Raw genomic sequence first — 8,300 nt, 5'->3', positions numbered from 1 at the left:
CACTTAGTCCAAAGCTTTTCTAGCAATTTTTTTATGTACCAGTCTGATTTCGAAAATCCTTTTCTGTATTGTGATCAAATTTAAAATAAAACAAATTGGCATAAAAGTTGACGGCTAGTTCTCAAGTGGCGTGATTTTTTGACCCATTAAATTTTCGCCTCGAACATAGTTTAGAACAAGTATAAACGGCCGTAAGTTCGGTCAGGCCGAAGCTTATATACCCTCCACCGTGGATTGCGTAGAAACTTCTACTGAAGACTGTAATCCACAATCGAATTACTTGGGTTGAGGTAACACTTGCCGATGGCAAGGTATCTTAAAACTTCCTAACACCGTAATATATACCACATAGTCCATACGTGGTATATATTAAACTAAAAAGGCCGAGTAAATACGTATATAATTAAGTTTAAAGTTTCTATAGACATAAAATTTTGACAAAATAAAATGTTGACAACATTTTCTATAGAAGTAAAATTTGGAAAAAATTTTCTATACATAGAAAAAAAATTTCACGGAAATTTTTCCAATTAAAATTTTGATTGAGTTTTAAAAAATATTCAATTAAAAATTTAATTGATTCAACAAATTTTTTAATTGAAACAAAAATCAATCACAAAAATTAATAGTATCAATTAATTTTTTTAATTTCTATGATTGAAGACATTTCAATTAAAAAAATAATTGGATCAATTAATTTCGTGATTGAACCAGAAAAAAAAATTTTCTATAGAAATAAAGTTTGGAAAAAAATTTCTATAGAAATAAAGTTTGGAAAAAATTTTCTATAGAAATACAATTTTGACAAAGTTTTCTATAGAAATAAAATTTTGACAAAATTTTCTATAGAAATAAAATTTTGACAAATTTTTCTATAGAAATAAAATTTTGACAATGTTTTCTATAAAAATAAAATTTTGGTAGATTATTTTTGGCTCGAGTAGCAACCATGATTATGAACCGATATGGACCAATTTTTGTGTGATTGGGGATCGGCTATATATAACTATAGACCGATATGGACCAATTTTGGCATGGTTGTTAGAGATCATATACCAACACCGTGTACCAAATTTCAGCTGGATCGGATGAAATTTGGTTCCCTTAGAGGCTCCGCAAGCCAAATCGGGGGATCGGTTTATATGGGGGCTATATATAATTATGGACCGATGTGGACCAATTTTTGCATGGTCATTCAAGAACATATACCAACACCATGTACCAAATTTCAGCTGGATCGGATGAAATTTGGTTCTCTTAGAGGCTCCGCAAGCCAAATCGGGGGATCGGTTTATATGGGGGCTATATATAATTATGGACCGATGTGGACCAATTTTTGCATGGTTGTTAGAGATCATATACCAACACCATGTACCAAATTTCAGCTGGATCGGATGAAATTTGCTTCTCTTAGAGGCTCCGCAAGCCAAATCGGGGGATCGGTTTATATGGGGGCTATATATAATTATGGGCCGATGTGGACCAATTTTTGCATGGTCATTAAAGAACATATACCAACACCATGTACCAAATTTCAGCTGGATCGGATGAAATTTGCTTCTCTTAGAGGCTCCACAAGCCAAATCGGGGGATCGGTTTATATGGGGGCTATATATAATTATGGACCGATGTGGACCAATTTTTGCATAGTCATTAAAGAACATATACCAACACCATGTACCAAATTTCAGCCGGATGGGATGAAATTTGCTTCTCTTAGAGGCTCCGCAAGCCCAATCGGGGTATCGGTTTATATGGGGGCTATATATAATTATGGATCGATGTGGACCAATTTTTGCATGGTTGTTAGAGACAATATACCAACACCATGTACCAAATTTCAGCTGGATCGGATGAAATTTGCTTCTCTTAGAGGCTCCGCAAGCCAAATCGGGGTATCGGTTTATATGGGGGCTATATATAATTATGGATCGATGTGGACCAATTTTGGCATGGTTGTTAGAGACCATATACTAACACCATGTACCAAATTTCAGCTGGATCGGATGAAATTTGGTTCTCTTAGAGGCTCCGCAAGCCAAATCGGGGGATCGGTTTATATGGGGGCTGTATATAATTATGGACCGATGTGGACCAATTTTTGCATGGTTGTTAGAGACCATATACCAACACCATGTACCAAATTTCAGCCGGATCGGATGAAATTTGCTTCTCTTAGAGGCTCCGCAAGCCAAATCGGGGTATCGGTTAATATGGGGGCTATATATAATTATGGATCGATGTGGACCAATTTTGGCATGGTCATTAAAGAACATATACCAATACCATGTACCAAATTTCAGCCGGATCGGATGAAATTTGCTTCTCTTAGAGGCTCCGCAAGCCAAATCGGGAGATCGGTTTATATGGGGGCTATATATAATTATGGACCGATGTGGACCAATTTTGGCATGGTTGTTAGAGACCATATACTAACACCATGTACCAAATTTCATTTCAATAGAAAATTTTGTTAAAATTTTATTTTTATAGAAAATTTTGTCCAAATTTTATTTTTATAGAAAATTTTGTCAAAATTTTATTTTTATAGAAAATTTTGTCAAAATTTTATTTTTATAGAAAATTTTGTCAAAATTTTATTTTTATAGAAAATTTTGTCAAAATTTTATTTTTATAGAAAATTTTGTCAATATTTTCATTTCTATAGAAAATTTTGTTAAAATTATGGACCGATATGGACCAATTTTTGCAAGGTTGTTAGAGACCATATACTAACACCATGTACCAAATTTCAGCCGGATCAGATGAAATTTGCGTCTCTTAGAGCAATCGCAAGCCAAATTTGGGGGGCAGTTTATATGGGGGCTATACTTAAAAGTGGACCGATATGGCCCATTTGCAATACCATTCGACCTACATCAATAACAACTACTTGTGCTTCGAGTTTCAAGTCGATAGCTTGTTTCGTTCGGAAGTTAGCGTGATTTCAACAGACGGACGGGCGGACATGCTCAGATCGACTGAGAATTTCACCACGACCCAGAATATACATATATACTTTATGGGGTCTTAGAGCAATATTTCGATGTGTTACAAACGGAATGACAAAGTTAATATACCCCCATCCTATGGTGGAGGGTATAAATAGGCTGTCCATTACATCTCTTTTAAAGAGAACATGTTCTCTTTTTGTGTTCGTATCTTTTTGTTTACTCTCTTTTTTTTTTGATGCCGTATTTTTATGTCCAACAGTGCTCTTTATGTACTCTATTTCAAAAAAAATCCTAGATTGATGGAATTTTATTTATTTAGTAGGAATTCGCCACAATTGTTCGCCACTAATTGTTTACTGGGTTAATAAAGGTTGAATTACACACCATGCGTCAATCCGTGCGTTGGTGGAAGGGTTGATATTTTCTGTTTGTGGCAGACTATTCGAGCTTTTGATTTCAAAGACAAATTTCAACTCTTCAATCATCGGACGCATTGTAAAGGTGGAATTACATACCATGCGGTCATGCGTACGTACGTTATATGCTATTGTCAAAAAAAAAAAGTTAAAATGTTGGAACTACAATTATTTGAGTTACACGACAAAAGTAACGTACGCATATGACGTATAAAGTTGACGAACTTTTAACTTTTCAATGCGTCGGGTGCGTTGACAACATGTAAACAAAGCAAGAAACGAAGAACAATCTAAAATAGGGACGAGAAATTATTGATTGAAGTTAAAATACATAAAGTCCTATACTGTAAAAAGTGCGTGGAATACAAAAACATAACAAAAAGCGCAGAGGCAAGGAATGTAACCGACGCAGGCTGTGTAACTCAATTAAAGAATCGTATTCGTCAACGCATTCGAATACAACGTACGCTCGCATGACCGCATGGCATGTAATTCCACCTTAAGCATTGAGCGCATGGTATGTAATTCTACCTTTAGAATCAAGTGTGCAAAGCTTACCCAATAAACACAAACGTTTGAAAAATACTAAAATTCAATAATTTTTCAAACATTTTTTCAAAGGATTAGGGTAATATTCAAGTTGAGAAATTGTTGAGAAAATCGCGTTCTCAACAAAAAACAGACATTACCCTCAACAGTAAAATTCAACACAATAGCAATAATTTCTCAATTGTAATCCTCAAATTGAAATGTATCGCTACTCAATAATTTCTCAAACAGTGTTCAATGTGAGAAAAATAAAAAATTAGCATTGTTGCGAATACTTTCAAACCACAATTTGTATGAAAGTCAATCCTAGTTCTAACTGAAAGTCAATACTAAATTTCTAGGGATTTTGTAAATTTTATTATTTTTTTTCGTTAACAAATATAATAATCTTAAAAATAACATTAATAATATATAAAAATAATAATATAATACCAATCAAAATGTAATTATCTTATTAAACGTATTAATGAATAAAACTATGAATACAATACAATGTTGGTGTCAAATAACTATTATTTAATATGCTGGCAATTTGAAATAATTACTATCGGGGAACTTGCTGGCTTGTGTGTTAGAATAGATTCCAGCAAGAGGAAATCACAAAATATCAAACTGATGACGGGATGTCAATTGATGTAAAATGCATATTTTCATCCAGAAGTTCTTGATATAGGAATTGTTGCACTTTGTTTTAATTGGTTGCACTTTGTAAGTTTTCTGAAAACTTTTCTTTGTTGTTTCCTTCATCGGTTTTTCATCGGCCAACATCTTCCAAGAATATACCATCCAATGATTTTAGTTTTCTGCAAAACAATCGAGTTTTGTGATTTCCATTATGTTTTCATTTCACTTTTTATTTTGACTTACCAATTTGTATTTCTTCCAACTGACCACGTACTTCGTGATTTCCTCAAGAACGTTGGTGTTACAAAATTGTTGTTATTAAAATACTGGCAATTTTCAGGAACTTGATGACCAGATAATTGGAATAAATTTCCAGCAATTTCAATTCACAAAATAACAAATTAAACCGATGATGCGATGTAAATTAAACTGTCGATGTGATGCGAATTATCATCCAGTAGTTGTTGATATGGAAAAGCATAAATACCAAGTTTTTTTGGTTGTACTTTGATTTTTGGAAACTTTCTCTCGATAAGTGTCCAAGAATCAGCATCCAAATATTTTAGTTGTCTGCAAAGAGATTTCAAGTCAAGTTGAATTTATGTTGAAAATGAAATTTACCCTCAAACTGAAAAAGTGTTGCATTTGAAAAACGCTCATCCTGTGTTTATTGGGTACATTTAAAAGAGATTTTTTTTTTGGAAAAATATCCTCACTTCAGTTCTTCACTTTTTTCGCATAAAGACAAAATCTTTGGAACCTGGCATGCTTATCGCATTACAGAAAGAAATATTTTCTGTTTCAATCGCATCCACACAGAGATTTGAGTATAATAACCTTGATCTGGAAAACAAATTATACCTACCAGTAATATAGAATCTAGTCTCTCAAGGTCCAATGCAGAAATAAGAATTGTACAATAAATGGATGTGTTTGACCATGAAGGAAAATGGTAATATGACCAGAGCAGAGAATGAAGCCGCCGAGTCGCGCCGCCGATTTCAGTCGCCGCCGGCCATTTTTTGCCAGTCGACGCCGTCGCCGAATATGTCGGCTCATCTCGACTCAAATTTAGCCGCCAATTAATCAAAAATATTAGTTTAAATCAAAAAACTTTATTAATAATTGTAGTAATTTTAGTCAAAATTTTGACCCTTTCCCCCAATCAATCTATTTCAAAGTGTTATAATAATTTTGCAAATATTTACCTCAGAAAATTTGAATGAAATGTAAATTTGATTGTAAGATTGGTTGTACAATTAATCTCATTACCATTCGAATAACTTCAAATTGATTTTATAATGGATAATTGTCCGCCGCCGAAGAGACTTATTTATATCGGCTTAGCCGTCAAGCCGCCGCCGCCGGATGTAAAAATTTAATGTCAGCCGCCGCCGACAAAAATGGGCTCTGGTCCAGAGAATGAAGCCGCCGAGTCGCGCCGCCGATTTTAGCCGTCGCCGACCCGTTTTTAGCAGTCGACGCCGCCGCCGAATATGTCGACTCATCTCGACTCAAATTTAGCCGCCAATTAATCTAAAATATTGATTTATATCAGAAAAATTTAATAACATTTGTTATAGTTTTTGCCTAAATTTTGAACTTTCCACTTTCAATCAATTAGTATCAAGTTGCTATAATAGTTTTACAAAATTTTAGCTCAAAAAATTTGAATGAAATGTAAATTTGATTGTAAGATTGGTTGTACAACTAATCTCATTACAATTCGGAAAACTTCAAATTGATTTTTTAAAAGATAATTTTGCGCCGCCGAAGAGACAATTTTTTATCGGCTTAGCCGTCAAGCCGCCGCCACCGGAGGCAAAAATGTAGTGTTAGCCGCCGCCGACAAAAATGGGTCGGCTTCATTCTCTGAATATGACGCTAGATCTTAATGAAATTGTGTAAATATATAGAAAAATCCAAAACTAACATTTTGCTCTTAATACATGTTAGAGGTGATAATTCTTTCTCTGGGTCTACAGGGTATCGGAAATAAGTAGAATGATCAAAACCGATGAACCGGTTTACTTCTTACACCGATTGTGGGTTTTTGTGAAAATTCCATTTTCGGTCCGGTGGTCCGTTAGAACCGGTGTTTCCAAGGCCTCAACAACCTGCTTTCGGTTTTTATATGTTCATTGTAAAATTGCCAATTTAATGCCAAATTTACGCACACGCATCTGCGTAATTTGATAAACTTCAATTAAGACACTACCAAATAGATATAATGTACATTTGAATTAAAAACAATTGTGTCCAATTTTTAATAAATTATCGAATTATTTTTTTCGTTGAGTTTTTGTCACAATAATACTAGAATTTCCTTAAAAAAATTACGTGCTTTTATGAAAACCGGTTGAACCGGGTATGCCGGTTAATTATTGCAAAAAATACCGTCCAGCGGTTTTAGAATTTGTGTCCAATTTTTAATAAATTATCGAACTATGTTTTCGTTGATTTTTTGTGAAAATAAAACTATAATTTCTTTTGAAAATTACGTGATTTTATGAAAACCGGTTATTCCGGTTAATTATTTCAAAAAATACCATCCACCGGTTTTAGAAACAAAGTCCTTTGAAAATTACGTGTCTTATGAAAACCTTTTGAACCGGTTATGCCGTTTCAAACAAATACCGTCCAGCGGTTTTAGAATTTGTGTCCATTTTTTTTTTTAAATTATCGAACTATGTTTTCGTTGATTTTTTGTGACAATAAAATTAGAATTTCCTTTGAAAGTTTTTATGAAAACCGGTTATGCCGGTTAATTATTGCAAAAAATACCGTCCACCGGGTTTAGAAACAAAGTCCGGGTTTTACAACCGAGAAAAATTGACCTTAAAAAAACCCGGTTTTTGATCACATTATGAACAAGATGTCAATTCTTATGGTTATACATCGGTAAAATTTACAAAAAGAAAGAATTCTAGAGAAAATTTGCTAATGTGCACAGAAAAGCAAAGTCAACGGAACTATCTCTTTGCGAAAATTGTACTCCGCATTTTGAGATTTTGCAAAATATTCCTCTTCACAAAATTTTAACAAAATTTTTTACCGGAATAATTATATGTAATACTAATATAATATTAATGTATTGACCTTGTATGCTTTTTGTAGTATATGAAATCACTGAAATGAAATGAATAAATTTTTGAAATATAGAAAATAGAAATAAAATTTTGACAAAATTTTCTATAGAAATAACATTTTGACAAAATTTTCTATAGAATTTAAATTTTGACAAACGTTTCTATAGAAATACATTTTTGACAAAAATGTTCACAAAATTTTCTCTAGAAATAAAAATTTTCTGTAGAAATAAAATTTTCACAAAATTTTCTGTAGAAATAAAATTTTCAAAAAATTTTCTATAGAAATAAAATTTTGGTATAGAAATTTTCTATAGAAATAAAATTTTGAAATTTTTATTTTTATATAGAAATAAAATTTTTGACAAAATTGTCTATATAGAAATAAATTTTTGACAAAAGTTTCTACAGGAATAAAATTTTGACAAAATTTTCTATAGAAATAAAATGTTAACAAAATTTTCTATAGATATAAAAATTTGAGAACATTTTCTATAGAAATAAAATTTTGGCAAAATTTTCTATAGAAATAAATTTTCGACAAAATTATCTATAGAACTAAAATTTTGACAAACGTTTGTATAGAAATAAATTTTTGACAATTTTTTCTATAGAAATAAAATTTTGGCAAAATTTTCTATAGAAATAAAATTTTGGCAAAATTTTCA

General features: G+C 32.3%; 1 protein-coding gene and 1 long non-coding RNA gene across 4 annotated transcripts in view; one reads left to right on the top strand and one right to left on the bottom strand.

Annotated features, from left to right (window-relative positions):
* LOC142220379 (uncharacterized) overlaps positions 1 to 8,300 on the top strand; it is a 195,253-nt gene that overhangs the window by 84,605 nt on the left and 102,348 nt on the right. The gene's annotated exons all lie outside the window — the stretch shown is intronic.
* Positions 4,254 to 5,108, bottom strand: LOC142220368 (uncharacterized). The gene is made up of 2 exons (XR_012717861.1): positions 4,787 to 5,108; positions 4,254 to 4,722 (listed from the first exon to the last, which is right to left on the bottom strand). It is a non-coding gene; the product is annotated as an uncharacterized LOC142220368 (long non-coding RNA).

Source organism: Haematobia irritans, chromosome 1, assembly GCF_050003625.1.
Source record: "Haematobia irritans isolate KBUSLIRL chromosome 1, ASM5000362v1, whole genome shotgun sequence".
In the NCBI taxonomy this organism is placed as follows: domain Eukaryota; kingdom Metazoa; phylum Arthropoda; class Insecta; order Diptera; family Muscidae; genus Haematobia; species Haematobia irritans.
Note: the sequence above shows the minus strand (reverse complement) of the source record. Positions and strands in the feature narration are given on the sequence as shown.